We start from the raw sequence: 16,442 nt of genomic DNA, 5'->3' as shown, positions 1-16,442 counted from the left end.
CACTGCTGCCGGCCCTGGGCCCTTGGGGTGATGCGGTCTGACTGGCCAAGCCACCTTCCCCCTGGGTCTAAGCTTTTCAGCTACAGCTCAGCCTTGCTGCAGCAGGAGGGTGTCCACGGGGCCTTTAGACAACCCTGCGGAGAGAGCTTGCAAAGCCTGGGGTGCAGATTGGGCCTTTCAGGGATTTTCAGCCAGCGTGGGGGTCTGATGGAGACTGAAGCCCAAGTGGTCCTGACAAGAGTGGATGGGCTTCCACTCAAGGGTGGACGAGACGCAAGGGTGGCAGGCTCCTCAGGGGAAGGGATCGTGGGCTGTTGGTCTCAGGGTCTTGTCCTCTGAGGCTGGCTCCATGAAGCGTAGCTCAGAATTTGGGAGGAAAAATAAGTTGGAAGACGGCGAAAGGCTTCTCTTTGAATAAATGTTTCTTGGGTTGCTTTTGAGTAACTTTCAGAGTTCGGAAAATTGACTTTTGGCCATTTTGCCAGGAGTTCTGTTCTTATGGAAGAATGGATCTATGGAGGTCCTCTGGGCAAGTATACCAGACACCTCCTTTGGATTACCTGTGGGCATCCAGGGCAAATTAGAGACTCGGGGAGGAAGCCGGTGCTGCAGAGTACCCTCAGGGTGAGGGGGAGACACGGGTGCCTGGACCAGAAGGCTAGAGCTTGCACCTGATCTCACCTCAGGTGTTTGGGGCCAGCCATAGTGGAGGCTGGGATATGGCGTTGCTGCTGTACCTGGACAAACTGGGTTATGCCGTTACCAAGATCAGCATCCATCAACTGACATTCCAGCCATCACAGGCGTAAGGTTACAGCTAGATTAGTCACTGGAGTTATGCACCAGTGTTCAACGTGTCAGATGTGCCCCGTGACAGCGCGAGGCAGGGGCACCTTCGTAGATGAGCAGACTGACCCCGAGTATGGAAGACAGAGACGTTCAGCATGGTCTGCAGTTGGAGCAGTGCTGGGTTCCCAGGCAGAGTGCTCCTAACCAGCGCTCCTCTAAAGCAGCCGGGCCTTATCTTTTCTCAGTCCCTGACCACCAATAAGTGCCCCACAGCCGGGTGTGGTGGCGCACGCTTGTAATCCCCGTGCTTGGGAGGCAGAGACAGGAGGATCGCGCAGGTTCGAAGCCAGCCGCGCGCTGGCTTAGGAGACCCTGTTTCCAAATAAAAATGTAAAAATAGGTCTGGGAGCGTAGCCCAGAGGTAGAAGGGCTTCCAGGAATCCCAGTACCACCAAAAATAAGTGCCCTACAGCTAGATGTTCAGCCCGACTCTGAAATATGAGAGTGGCAAAAGAAAAAAAATGCCAATAAAGGAGGGATCAACGACTTTGCTTAGGTGAAAGATTAAAACTTTAAAAACATGAATAATGCCAGGAGAAGCTTGTAGCATCTGGGCCAAAGGGTGAGTACTTTTTATCTGTAATGACCTAGAAGAAAAACTGAATCTCCACTAAAAAAAGAAACTCATAAAGAAAACAGACAGAAAATAGGAAATTTGGGCCTGTTCCTAGACTAGCACTGTTCAATAGAAAAAAAAAAAATATGTGAGTCACAGATGTGATTTAAATTTTCCAAGAGCCACAATAAAAAAGTGGGAAATTAATTTTAATAATAGTTTGCTTAACCCAATCATTTCAGCATGTGATGGACTTAAAAATATTGATGAGAGAGCTTCTGGTAGTTTTCATACTAAGTGGTTGAAATCTGGTGTGTACTTTACACTTACTGCATAATTTATCCGGACTGCCCACGTTTCAAGGGCTCCAAAGCTGCTGTTAGATTGTGACTGCTACATTAGACAGTGCAAGGCTGGACTATTCCATTGTACTGATACTAGCAGCCATGTCTATATATATCCATCTACACATATACAAACATATCTACACATATGTCTTAAAAAGCTACAAATTCAAGACAGGTGTGGTGGCGCATGCTTCTAATCCCAGCATTTGGGAGGCTGAGATGGGAGAATTGTGGTTGGTGGACACTCTCAGCTACTAAATGAGGCCCTTTGCAACTCAGTGAGATCCTGTTTCAAAATAAAGAATAAAAAATAAGACTGGCAATGTAGCTCAGAGGTAGAATGCCCCTGAGTTCAATCCCCAGTATCGGGGGGAGAGGGGGTTACGCTATAAGCTAGCTCTTTTGTGCATTCTTAAACTTTTAAAAATTATTTGGGAGGGACTGCTTGGAGACTGAACTCAGGGGCACTCTACCTCTGAGCTTTATCACCAGGTCTTTTTATTTTGAAACAGGGTTTTTAAAGTTGCTGACGTTCTTCCTAAATTGCTGAGGCTGGTCTTGAGCCTGCAATCCACATATCTCAGCCTCCCAGATATTGGGATTAGAGACACACCACCACATCTGGTTTGTTATTTCGTTTTTTAAAGCCCTTTTATTTTATTTTATTTTATTTTTGGCATTACTGGGGATGGAACCCACGGGCATTCTACCTCCGAGCTATGCTCCCACCCTACTTTTAGTCTTTATTTTGAAACAGGGTCTCACTGAGTTGCAAAAGGCCTCACTAAGGAGCAGAGGCTGTCTTCGACTGTAATCTCCCGTCCCAGCCTCCCAAATGCTGGGATTACAAGTGTGCGCCACTACGCCTGGCTCTGGTTTTTTTTTTTTCCTTGAATGACCATGGCTTGCTAAATTGCCCAGGCTGGCCTTGAACTTCTAGGCTCAAAGGATCCTCCTGCCTCAGCCTCCAGAGTAGCTGGGACTACCAGCGTAGCCCACCACGCCCCGCTTGCACATTTATATTTTCAGATAAACTTTAGAATGATTTTTGTGGGGAAGAGACCATGGTAAATGTTCTACCAACATTTGAAGACAATGTATTATTATCAATTAGTATAAGGTTTATCTAATCAGTAAAGTTGAGCTTGTAAACTATTCAAAGCTATTGGTTTTCCTTGTTGCCCTCTCTTCCCCTCTTATTTGGTCTGCACTATCTGTCTGTTTTTAAGACAAGGACAGTAAATGATTCTAGTATTGTCATGTTGTTTGGTTTGTTTTAACAGCTAATCTGATAAATTTTGATTGTGAATGGAATTTTTCTCATCACTGTAAAATATCTGGTATTCAGTTTGCTTTTTGTTTGTTTGTTTTGTTTTGTTTGTTTTTGGTGGTGGTACTGGGGTTCCTGGAAATCCTTCTACCTCCGGGCTACACTCCCAGACCTATTTTATGTTTTTTTATTTGGAAACAGGGTCTCTTAAGCCAGCGCGGCTGGCTTTGAACCTGCGAGAACCTCCTGTCCCCGCCTCCCAAGCGCGGGGATTACAAGCATGCGCCACCACGCCCGGCTTGCTTTTTGTTTTAAAGCTAATAGACTTCTCTGTCACTTAGGGTGGGTGGTTTGTAGACAGTACATTGCTGGTTTGATTTTTTTTTTTCTTCTATTTTTTTAGTGAAGTCTGGGAAATCTCCCCCCCACCCCAGTACTGGGGATTGAACCCAGGGCCTTGCACATGCTAGCTAAGCACTACACCACTGAGCTACTGGGGATTGGACCCAGAGGAATTCTACCCCTGAGCTACACCCCAGTCCCTAATTTTTTATTTTGAAACAGAGCCTCACTAAGTAGCTGAGGCTGGCCTTGAACCTGTGATCCTCTTGTCTTAGCCTCCCAAGTATTGGGATGACAGGTGTACACCACTATACCCGGCTTGCCCTCAGCCTTTTTAATTTTTTTATTTTGAGACAGGCTCTCACTAAATTGCCAAGCTATCCTGGAATTTGTGATCATCCTGCTTCAGCTTCACAAGTAACTGGGATTACAGATGTGAGCCACCACCCCCAGCTGCAAAATCTCTTGATGGGTGGATTTACCCCATTCATTGCGATCACTGCTAACACTATTGTTTGCAGATACATGTGTGGACACACAACTCAGGCTCAGATTTTGATGAAATCATAGAATATGCTTGAGAATTCTGTATGGTTTTTTTGTTTTGTTTGTTTTGTTTTTGTTTTCGCAGTACTAGGGATGGGAACCAGGGGCATTCTACCTCCAGGCTACAACCCCAGCCCTATTTTTTATTCTTTATTTTGAAACAGGGTCTCACTGAGTTGCAAAGGGCTTCACTAAGCAGCTGCTGAGGCTGTCTGTGAACCACAATCTTCCATTCTCTGCCTCCCGAATGCTGGGATTACAAGCATGCACCACTATGCCCGGCTGTATAATCTTTTTATTTTTTTATTTTTATTTTTTTGGTGGTACTAGGGTTCCTGGAAGCCCTTCTACCTCCGGGCTACACTCCCAGACCTATTTTTTATACTTTTTTATTTGGAAACAGGGTCTCCTAAGCCAGCGCGCGCGGCTGGCTTCGAACCTGCGCGATCCTCCTGTCTCTGCCTCCCAAGCGTGGGGATTACAAGCGTGCGCCACCACGCCCGGCCTTGTATAATCTTTTTATATAAATAAACCCTTCACAAATGCCTCTGTTTGCGTGTGCATGTCTGTGTGTGTGTGTGTGTGTGTGTGTGTGTGTGTGTGTGTGTGTATTACAGGGGACTGAACACAGGGACATTCTACCTCTGAGCTACACCTCCAGCCCTATTTTATTTATCTATTTATATATTTGTTTATTTTGAAGCAGGTTCTCATTAAGTTGCGGAGGGCCTCACTAAGTTAACCAGGCTGTCCTCGAACCTGTGATCTCCTATCTCAGGCTCCCAAACACTGGGATTACCACGCCCAGCCTATCTCAGCCTTTGGTGATGACATGCCGTTATGTAAAAATACTTTGACCCAACTCTTTCAAGCAGCTCTTCTGCTCAGCTGTCTCACGCACCTGTCCCTGAGTTCTTGGGCTTTCCTTTCTTGTTTCGAGTGTCTCTTAGAGTTGTTTTGTTGTTAGAAAATGTATGAACACTTGCAGTCTGAACACGCTGGTCTTTTTGTCCTGACGCACCGGCAGCCATCTGGCGGGGCATCTCTGGTCGGTCGGATGTCTCCTTGCCAGAAGTTTCACTTCTCCTTCCCCACAGCAGGATGCACGTCTTAGCCCTGTTGGACTGGAGCGTGGCTGTAGGGCTGGTCAGTGATGGCCATCGCTCTGGCCAGGCGACAACAGGGTTGATTCTTCAAGAGCCATGTGTGCTTCCCTGCTCCCTCCTCCCGGGTGTCCGCCGGGTCTGAGGGAGATGCTCGCTGGTCCACCCAGGTATCTAGGAAGATGGTGTGGGCCGGAGCTGCAGCCAGCCCTCGATGGATGTATGGGCACAAGAAACATCTGCCATATGCCAGGACTGGAGTTTGTACGTCACCGTGGTCTGCCCCTGCCCGGCCCGCTTGGGGGTGGCATTCCAGCCCCAGCCCTTTCCTTGGAGGACTCAGAGCTCTGGCCGTGGGGCTTCCTGCGCACCACGCGCGTTCTGCTTGACTTGGAAGTTCACGGCTCCTCCCGCCCACAGACTGATCTGTACAAAGTGCACCGAATTAGGTGAATGCCGATGCGCTTGGCAGGTTCGACTTTGACTAATTTGTTCTGCAAATAAGGGCCTTCCTGAAGATTCCTCTTAATGAGGCTGACTGGTATTTTTACAAAGCAAATGATCTAAGAGAGATCTTGGCTATTTCTTGCTAGAAACAGGCCCGGCTGACATCTGGTGGGGACAGACGGTGTTTGAGGAGCCCTGATGCTCTGGGCAAGGAAGTCGGATGCCTCCTACCCGGGGCTGGGATGGAGTTCTTGTCTTTCGCTGGCCTCCCTGGCTTGGTGACAGGAAGGAGCTCTGGCTGTCCCCACTTCCTCTCCTTTGAGTGCCTGCTGTATGCCAGGCCTCATGCCAGGGGGCTACAAAGATGAGCCAAACGGCACTTTTAGGAAGCTTCTCCATTTGGGGAGGTGGGCACGAGGATTCCAGCACGGATGGTGCCCTCCTGGGAGAGGCCTTTCTTCACTTCCTTATTTTTATTTTGAAACAGGGTGTCACTAGGTTGATGAGAGTCGCACTACCTGCTGAGGCTGCCTTCAAACCTGTGATCTCAGCCTCCCAAGTACTGGGATTTACAAGTGTGTGCCACCGGGCCTGGCTATTCATTCTGTGTTTAGTGGAATCATGAATTCATTGCTCCTGGGCACACACCTACTGGTGGGTCAGAGAGAAGAAATATGTTTAGCTCTAGAGGTTATTTGTATATTGGGATTTATTTTTTTTTTAACTGGGGACTGAACTCAGGGGCAATCTACCTCTGAGCTCCACCCCCAGTCTGATTTTTTTATTCTCTTTTGAAACAGGATCTCACTAAATTGCTGAAGGTCTTGCCAAGTTGCTGAGACTGGCCTCAAACCCGAGACCCTCCTGTCTCAGCCTCCCAAATGCTGGGATTGCAAGTGTGCGCCACCACGCCTAGCTCTGTCGGGATTTTTTTTTTGTGTGTGTGTGTGGTACTGGGGTTCCTGGAAGCCCTCCTACCTCCGGGCTACACTCCCAGACCTATTTTATATATTTTTTAAAATTTGGAAACAGGGTCTCTTAAGCCAGTGAGGCTGGCTCCGAACCAGCGCGATCCTCCTATCTCCGCCTCCCAAGCGCGGGGATTACAAGCGTGCGCCACCACGCCTGGCTCATCGGGATTCTTTAAAGCTCACTGGTGATTCTGCCCTGCTGCTGGCTCAAGACTCCTACCCTAGCGAGGCTGAACTCTGGCACAGGCTCGGGCTGCTCCGCTGCCGCTGTGAGGGCAGCTGTTGAGCCCTTCCAGCTACAGTGCTCTGAGCCTCCCCAGCCGCCTTCCCATAAATCGCTAACCTGTCTCTGTTGCTTGCCACCAGTGAGTCCTGTCCAGCCAGACATGTAGTTCCAGGCCAACTCCCACCCAGCCCTCCAGGTCAGTGTTCACATCTCTTCCTGATCAGATTGCAGTCTCCGCCTGCTGTCTCCACTGCCAGCACCATCGGTACCTGCTGGAGCCTCCCTCGCACTCCTGCAAGTTCTCTGTGAGCAGCTTCCTCTGCGTATTGAGACTTTAACAGCATTGATATGAGGCACAAACAGCATAAAGCTTTTCACAGGGCCTGGCGCTTGGAAGTCGTGCGTGACCGTCTGCCCCAGTAGAATGGACTGTGTCCCCCTCACTGCACTGTGCTGAGTCTACAATTGTGCTGTCCAGTATGGTAGTCACGGGCTACCTGGGGCTATTGAGCACTGGAAACGTGACTTGTCCAAACTGAGATGTCTTGTAAATATAAAATAAACACTTTGAGCCGGGCGTGGTGGCGCACGCTTGTAATCCCAGCATTCAGGAGGCTGAGATCGGAGGATCGTGGTTCATGGACAACCTCAGCTACTTAGTGAGGCCCTCTGCAACTTAGTGAGACCCTGTTTCAAAATAAAAGAATAAAAAATGGGGCAGGGGGTCAAATGCCCCTGGGTGCCATCCCAACACCCCCCCACACACACAAAAAAAAAAACACTTTATAAGAAAATGAATGATTAAGCCAGGTGTGGTGCTACATGCTTGTAATTTCAGTAGTTGGGAGGCTGAGACAGGAGGATCAGGTTTGAGGCCAGCAGGCAGTAACTGAGACCTAGATTCAAAACTTTAAAAATAAGGCCGGGCGTGTTGGCACACGCTTGTAATCCCTGCGCTTGGGAGGCGCAGACAGGAGGATCGCGCAGGTTCGAAGCCAGCCGCGCTGGCTTAGAGACCCTGTTTCCACATAAAAAAAAAAAAGTATAAAATAGGTCTGGGAGTGTAGCCCGGAGGTAGAAGGGCTTCCAGGAACGCCAGTACCACCAAAAAAAAAACCTTTAAAAATAAGTAGCCTCATGTGGTACACACCTATAATCCTAGTATTTGGGAGGGTGAGACAGGAGGATCAAAGGTTTGAGACCAGCCTCAGCAATTTACGGAGACCTTCAGCAACCTAGCGAGGCCCTGCTTCCAACAAAAAGTAAAAAGAACTGGGGTATAATTCAGAAGAATGCCTCTGGGTTCTATCCTCAGTACCTCAAAAAAAAAAAAAAAAAAAAAAAAAGCTTGAAGGCAGAATGTCCTGGGTTCAATCCCCATTACCCCCCCCCCCACACACACACACACATACACACTAATTCCAAAACCATGTTTTGGACATAGTGGGTTAAATACAACACTATTTGTTATACCTATTTCTTTTTGCTTTTTAAAGGGTGGTTAGCGGTCCTCTCTAATCACACATGTGGCTCATATTATTTCTCTTTTTAGATTAGTATTATAACAGTTATTAAAATAATGCCATGGGTTAATAGAAACTGCAAAGAACCAAAGAATTAAAATGCAAGCTATGTTAATTTCCAACTAAAACCCAAAAGTGTCTAATGTAGTCATTCATCAGCTAACTAAAAGCCCCCAAAAGACAAGACACCCAATATAATAAAACATTGCCAAACAATTGGCAATTTTCAGCTATCAAAATTGGGGATTATTTCTGTTGAATAGTGCTGGGTAGGGGACGCCTTTAAAGGAGATCATACCCTTTCCGACAGTGTCTCCCATTAGGGCGCCCAGGCCACTGGCTTCAGAGTTTACCCGGAATGCGTCTCAAAATGCAGGTGTCTGGGCTGAACTCCAGACTCATGGAATCAGAAATGCTTATAATCCCAGTACTTGGGAGGCTGAGACAGGAAGATCACAGGTTTGAGGACACCTTCAGCAACCTAGTGAGACTCTAAGCAACCTAGCAAGACCCTATTTCAAAAACAAAAACAAAAAGGGCTGAGGATGTAGCTCAGAGGTAATACCCCTGGATTCAAACCCTGGTAACACACACACACACACACACACACACACACTTGGACTAAGTCGGGCATAGCAGCACACACCTATGATATTAGCTACTCAGGAACCTGAGGAAGGAGGATTGCAAGTTCAAGACCAGGCTGGGCAACTTAGTGAGACCCTGTAAAAAATTAAAAGGGCTGGAGTGTAGCACAGCGGCAGAGCACCCCTGGGATCAGTATGCAGTACTGAAAAATGATTGCCACAAGTTCTAGGAGCAGTGGTTTCCAAATTAAGATGGCATGGACTTACCTGGGGACTCATTCTTTTCCTTTTTTAGTACTAGAGATTGAACCCAGGGGTGCTCTACCCCGGATCAACATCCCCAACACTTTTTATCTTTTATTTTGAGACAAGGTCTCTATAAATTGCTTAGGTTGGCCTCGAACTTGCGATGGTCTCAGCCTCCCCAGTCACTGGGGTTCCGGGCCTGAGCCACCGTGCCTGGCTAGAACTTGTCCCAGTTGCTTTTCCTCTTCAACAGGTGTGCTTCTATGAGTGGGTTGTGAGAATGTTTCCTGTGGTGTCCTGTTGTGTTCGGGGTAAAGTTTGGGGTTAAATTGGGGCTTGTTGTGTAATCCGCCTGGCTGTTTCGCTGTCTGCCAATGTGTTACTTGTGCCTTAGGTTAGAAGTGTCTGGAGGACAATGTCAAAGTCTGTTTGCACCAGTTAGAGTTTCTGTCCTCAAAATACCTGTCTCCTGGTTTCAGTACCACCACCGCGTGACTTTGAGCAGGACACAGTTGGTAATGAGCTAGTCTCCTGTGGTTGAGGATAAAAAGGTCATGTAACTTTAATAAAAAGCTCACCTAAAAAAATAGAGACCGGTTAGGCATGGTGGCACATGCCTGTAATCCTAGTATTTGGGAGGCTGAGATGGGAGCATTGAGGTTTGAGACCAGCCATTGCAATTTAGGGAGGCTCCCAGCAATCTAGGAACACCCTGTTTCAAAACTAAACTAAACTAAAAAGGGCTGCAGGTAGAAAGCCCCTGGGTTCAATCCCCAGTACAAAAAAAAATGATCTTTAGCTAGGTGGAGAGCATTAGCTAGGTGTGGTGGCACACACCTGTAATCCCAGCTACTTGGTGCTGGGGCAGAAGAATCACAAGTTGGAGACCAAATCTAGACAACATACCTCTGTTTCAAAATAAAAAAGCCTGGTGGTATATCTCAGTGTCATAGCGCTTGCCTAGCATAAGAAAGCTCTCGGTTCCAACCCCAGTACTGAGAAAAAAAAAAAGGTAGAGATCATAAAGGTGATTGTATGCCGTGGAAGCCCAGCTCTTGGTGCCCAGCTCAGGGTCACCCAAGGCGCACAGCACAGATTGATGCTGTTGCGAAGCTCGGCCACTAGATGGCGTCACAGCACAAGCTACCTCGAGCATCCCCTCCTCCCGCCTCCCACCGCGGGGAACGACGGGGCTCTAGGCGCGGGCTCTTTATCTGACCCTAACCCAGCCCCACTGAATCAGAAGCTGCTGTAACACGCGTCCACGGGTTTTGGTGCACACCTAAGTTTGGGAATCGCTGTCCTAGAATCCACCGTGGGTAGATTGGGAAAATGAGTAGGAATCCAGGAGATAAGGGTGCTGGGGATGGGGAAGGATGGGACCAGAAGAGGAGGGGGTGGTCACCAGCAAGAATAATTAATTCCGAAGGGATCTTCCAAATCTGGGAGCAGTGACGGGGTGGAGATCTTGCATTTCTTTTCTAGATAAAGTATTTCCAATGATGTCAACTGGGTGGTGGGGAAGTTACTAGCACCCCCCCCCCCCTTTCAAGGCACGATCTTGGAACTAGGAGCAGAAACAGGAGGTGGCTGAGTTCCACAGGGAGCCCTGAACCATCCTACATCTCAACTCTGGCTATTTATCTCCGCTGGTTCTGAAATTTCACCAACCCACCACTGTGTTAATGGACGAAATCTTGCAGCCCTCCCAGGACGATCCAGGAAAAATGGATGCCCAGAAATCAAAGAAGCTTGAGACTAGGTGGGAAAAGCCACTACTGAATTAAAACCTTATTTCTAGCTTCTGTACAGTCCCCTCTGTATCCTGAGGGGAGGGCAGCACCAAAATGATTCTCTTTCTATCTTCTAGCTATCTATAGATATGTGTACACACACACACACACACACACACACACACACACACACTGACAAAAAAACTTCTTTCACAGGTGGCTCCTGAGGCTTCATAGGGGCAATGTATCATGCAAATACTTTTTTTTTTCAGCGATGACGTGTACGGTTTAGTTTGATTTATTTTTGATGTCAGAAACAAAATGGAAAGTTAGCTCTTTAAAAATGAGCGTGGCTGGTGGAATAAATAAATAATATGCTCTTGGCCAGAACCTGCCAGCGCCTCCTTAATTGCCCATTGATTCTTTAATTCTCTGCACTTTAGCATCTACAGGAAATTAAGAGGCCACAGAGCAGGGAGATGTCTTTGGTTAAACAGATTAAGGAAGCTGGGTTTTAGAAGGTATAGCCCTTCCTTGGGCTCTGACCTAGCATCTAAAGGTGAGAGGCAAAGTTACAGAAAAACAAGCCAGGAGCCCTCTGTGCATTCGGAGCCTGAGGTTGCCTCTCCCCGATTTTCCAGCCGTGAATAGGCCTGGTGCATCCATGGGCTTGAAGATGTGGGATAGGGACCCTGTGATTCAGAGAGCAGCAGGGCCCTGTGTCTCTCCTGTGGGTTCCAGGAGCCTTTCTGGCCGTGAGAGAGACTCTCCAGGAAGCTTTCTTTTATCCCATTTTGGAGCTTGATGGAGAAGGAGCCCTTCTCCCTCCCTCGGCAGAGGCCCCTGGTGCCATCCATCAGGGAGGGCCTTCAGAGCTGCCTCTGTGTTCCCTTTCCGTCCTTCCTGGCGGCAGAAAGTGCCTGCTCTTACCTCTAGGCCTTCCCCCCACCAACACACTCTTTAAGACTCTGCTACAAGGTTCCCTTCTCCAGGACCAACCTCAGAGCCCTCACTCCAGGTGTGGGTGGCAGTCCCTTGGTCCCCAGAGAACAGTGTCTTCTGCCACCACATCAGCCCTAGTCTGTGACTGCCTGCGGAGCAGGGCCTGAGTCTTTTCTTTGGTGACTTCAGGAGTAAATCACAAATGACCCATAGCTGGGTGTGTGGTACATACCTATAACCCCAGTACATGGGAGGCCAAAACAGGAGGACACAGGTTTGAGGCCAGTATGCAGTAATTTAGTGAGACTCTGTTTAAAAAAAATAAAATAAAATAAGATTGGAGGTATATTTCAGTGGTAAAACACTAGTTTCAATACAAAGGACCGGGAGTGGTGGTACACCCTTGTAATCGCAGTACTTGGAAGACTGAGACAGGATGATCACAGGTTCGCAGCCAGCCTCAGCTACTTAGTGAGGCCCTTTACAACTTAGTGAGACCCTGTTTTAAAATAAAGAATAAAAAATAGCCGGGTGTGGTGGCGCACACTTGTAATCCCTGCGCTTGGGAGGCAGAGACAGGAGGATCACGCAGGTTCGAAGCCAGCCGCGCCCGCTGGCTTAGAAGACCCTGTTTCCAAATAAAAATGTAAAAATAGGTCTGGGAGTGTAGCCCGGAGGTAGAAGGGCTTCCAGGAATCCCAGTACCACCAAAAAAAAAAAAAAAAAAAAAGAATAAAAAATAGGGCTAGAGGTGTACCTTGGAGGTAGAATGCCCCTCGGTTCAGTCCTCAGTACCGCAAAAAAAAAAAAAAAAAAAAAAAAAAAAACAGGACTCAGATGTCAGGGGTCCTCAAAAACACTTGGCTGGACAAATGCACAGTTTAGTACCAGCACCACCCAGGTCTTTGAAAGGTCCTCCACTTGGCCTCAGGTAATCTTGGAGGAGGTTAAATGAGAAAATGAGTACGGAGCGCCTCCCGCCAGCAGGGGGCCCCCTTTCTCCCTCGTGGCTGCCCAGGTGGTGCCTGGTTCGCCTCTGGGAGTCTAGGCTGAGTGTGGCTGGACCGGTGCGAGGCGATGTGGAGAGAAGGGGTCCTGCTGGGCGTAGGCCCTTGAACACGCCATCCCACCACATGCCCAGGTCACTAAGGCTGGAACCTCCCAACGTGCGCAGGCAGAGCCACCCGGCGATGCCAGTTCAGAGCTGCGCGGTCTTGGGGAGTCACTTAGCTTCCCCAGACCTCTGTTTGCTCATCTGTAAACCAGAGCCGATAAGGCTGCCGCCTCAGGTGACTTCAGCAGGGCGGGCCTGGCCCGGGATGCGCTTTTGAAGGATGGCGTTTCCTACTTAGGTCCTTGAGCTGACGCAGGGCTAGGCGTGAGGACAAGACCTGCAGCCGCTGCTCCGTAGAAACTCCCACGTGTCTGCTTCGGTGGCTCTAGGGCGAGGCTACCCCCTTTCTCTGGGTCCAGAGGGGCCCATCATTTCTTCTAACTGGTGACATGATTTCCATTTCCCCTCTGCCATCCTCCCAGAATCCCGGGGGCTGTTCCTTTGGCCTGAATTGCAGCTCCAGGGCGAAGGCACCACTGAATACAACTGCGGCCTGGGTCCCTGTTCCCAGGTGCTCACCCCGTCCGAGCCTGTAGGGAGGCAGGCTGGGATGCTCTGTCCAGGCACCGTGGCCTCAGCCAGCTGCCCGAGGACTGTCACCTTCCTGCCTGCCCTCAGTCCCCGTCCCCTTCCCATCAGCATCTTCCATTACATTAGAATTCTCGCCTTTCCACTTATCAAATCAGCGCCTCGCCTGCCTGTCTCCCGCACTGTCAACATCCCCACTTGTGTGTCTCTGGCAACTGGGCGTCTGGGCCGCCCCTCTCTCCCTGGCAATTACGATTCCTCCCCCAGCTCGCGGCCGAAAGTCTTTGTTCTTTTCCCTGAACGTTCAAGTTAATTTCTGCCGACTGTTTATTCAGCCTTTGTACCGGCTGGCTCGCGACTTACTCAGGAAGTGCGGCCCTCAGAGGAGAGACGTGTGGGGGAGCCACAGTTCAGGACGGGAAGGAAAGGCACTTCAGAGAGGAGGCGGCCAGGCAGGAGCCCAGGCCCCGTGGGATGGCGGCACGGAGGGGAAGGAGGGCCCGGGCAACCTGCCAAGTCTCGGGCTCTGCGTTTTGGGTTAGCTCCGTGCGTGGTGCAGCTTCTCCCAGAGCAAGCGTGTGCAGATGCGCACGGATTCAGATGCACGTGTAGTTACAAACCTGTTTGTATAGGAAGCAGGAAAAAAAATAGCTTTTAGCGGCTCTGCGTCGGCCTTTTGTTCTGCTGAGCATTTGAAAGTTTGGGAGGAGGTTCTGGGTGAGCAGAATTGCCCTGCTCTGCAAAGAGCTGGATTCGGAGCTGAGAAGGCCACTCAGCGGGGTGGGGTGGGGTGGGGCAAAGAGGAGAGAGGGGACCGGGAGGGAAGTTGGAAAAGGCTGAGATGGTGTGTGGGTGAGAAGCCCCCAGACCAGCCTCCGTATACGTGCTACTGCAAGGGGCTTGCTAGGAAGTGCTCATGGGATCCTGGTTATTTCCCAAAATTAGGTTTTAAGGCATTAACCTTGTTTTCAATGCTGCTTGGGTTGGGAGTGCGGGAAGGGGCATTCTCTCATTTAAAGCCAGGACACTCCGGGCGTGGTGGCGCAGGCTTGTAATCCCCGCGCTTGGGAGGCAGAGACAGGGGGATCGCGCAGGTTCGAAGCCAGCCGCACGCGCTGGCTTAGGAGACCCTGTTTCCAAATAAAAAAAAGTAAAAATAGGTCTGGGAGTGTAGCCCGGCGGTAGAAGGGCTTCCAGGAACCCCAGTACCACCAAAATAAATAAATAAATAAATAAATAAATAAACAAATAAATAAATAAATAAAGCCAGGACAGAGATAAAGCAAGAGACTGGAGCCAAGAGCAAGAGCTGGGGGAAGCTACAGCTTAGAACTTGGGGCCGGCCGTGGGGGCGCATGTGTGTAATCCCAGCACTCGGAGGCCGAGAATGGAGGATCGCTGAGGTTCAAAGCCAGCCTCAGCTACTTAGTGAGGCTCTCAGAAACGTAGACCCTGTTTCTAAATAAAATATAAAATAGGTCTGGGAGTGTATCCCAGGGGTAGAAAGTCCCTGGGTTCCATCCCCAGTACCAGAAGAAAAAAAAGAGAGAGAGAGAGAGAGAGAGAGAGAGAGAGAGAGAGAGAGAGAGAGATATCTTTGGGCCACTGGGAATTAGAAGTCTTTGGGAGCGCTTGGGTGTTGGAGTGGGGGGCTGAATCGATGTTATGTACCTCATAGGGCCAGGAGACCCTAGCTGATGGGCTTTTCTATATAAACACACACACACACACACGCACACACACACACTAATATACAGTATTTATGGTATTTAAAATGTATAAGAGCAAAATAATATATGATACACAGTATTATGAGAAATGCACAAATGTCCAAAATCATAATATGAAAGAAATAAAATACAAGCTATAACAAATACACTCATGTAATACAAATATAATACATACCCGTATATAATATATAATCATACATATAATTATAAAATACATAAAGTGTAGAATACATAATCATGTTTCTAATATATACGATATAATATAAATCACATCTTTTGTTTTTCCCATTCTGACAATCTCTAACTTTTGTTTGATGTGTTTAGTTCATTTACATCTTTAAATTTTACTGATGTGTGATTTATGTAGAATAAATGGCACATATTTAAAGTACATAACTTGGTAAAGGGTTTGTTTTTTGCATGGTGGTAGTGTTGCTGCTGCCCCCAGGACCTTCCATAGGATAGGCAAGGGGTAGACCAACTGAATACGTTTTTGTTTGATTGTTTGTTTGTTTTTGTTGGCACTGGGGTTCCTGGAAACCCTTCTACCTCCAGGTTACATTCCCAGACCTTTTTTTTATTTTGGAAACTGGGTCTCTTAAGCCAGCACAGCTGCCTTTGAACCTGCGTGATCCTCCTGTCTCCGCCTCCCAAGCGCAGGGATTACAAGTGTGTGCCACCATGCACCGCAAAACATCAGCATCTATGTTTTTGTTTTTTGTTGTTGTTGTTGTTGCAGTTGTAGGGATGGAACCCAGGGGCATTCTACCTTCAAGGCACGCCCTCAGCCCTATTTTTTATTTTTTATTTTAGTGACTTCTTTTTGGATTGAACCCAGGGCCTTATACATACTAGGCAAGAGCTCTACCACCAAGCTACATCCCCAGCCCCAGCCCTATTTCATTTTTTATTTTTATTTTTATTTTTATTTTTTTTATTTGGTGCTGGGGATTGAACCCAGGGGCATTCTACCTCCAAGTTAGACCCTCAGCCCGATTCATTCATTCATTCTTTCTTTCTTTCTTTCTTTCTTTCTTTCTTCTTTCTTTCTCCTTCCTTCCTTCCTTCCTTCCTTCCTTCCTTCCTTCCTTCCTTCCTTGTGGTACTGGGAATGGAGCCCAGGGACATTCTACCTCTGAGCTACATCCCCAGCCCTATTTTTTATTCTTTATTTTGAAACAGGGTCTCAGTCAGTTGCAAAGGGCCTCACTAAATAGCAGCTGAGGTTGTCCATGAACGGCGATCCTCCTGTCTCGGCCTCCCAAATGCTAGGATTACAAACATGCCCAGCTCTATTCTTTTTTTTTTTTTTTTTTTTTTGCAGTATTGGGGATTGAACCCAGGGACATTCTACTTCTGAGCTATACCCCCAGCCCTATTTT

Source organism: Muscardinus avellanarius, assembly GCF_963383645.1.
Source record: "Muscardinus avellanarius genome assembly, chromosome: 16".
NCBI classification, from domain to species: Eukaryota; Metazoa; Chordata; class Mammalia; order Rodentia; family Gliridae; genus Muscardinus; species Muscardinus avellanarius.
The sequence above is the reverse complement of the archived record's forward strand: the minus strand, read 5'-3'. Positions refer to the sequence as shown.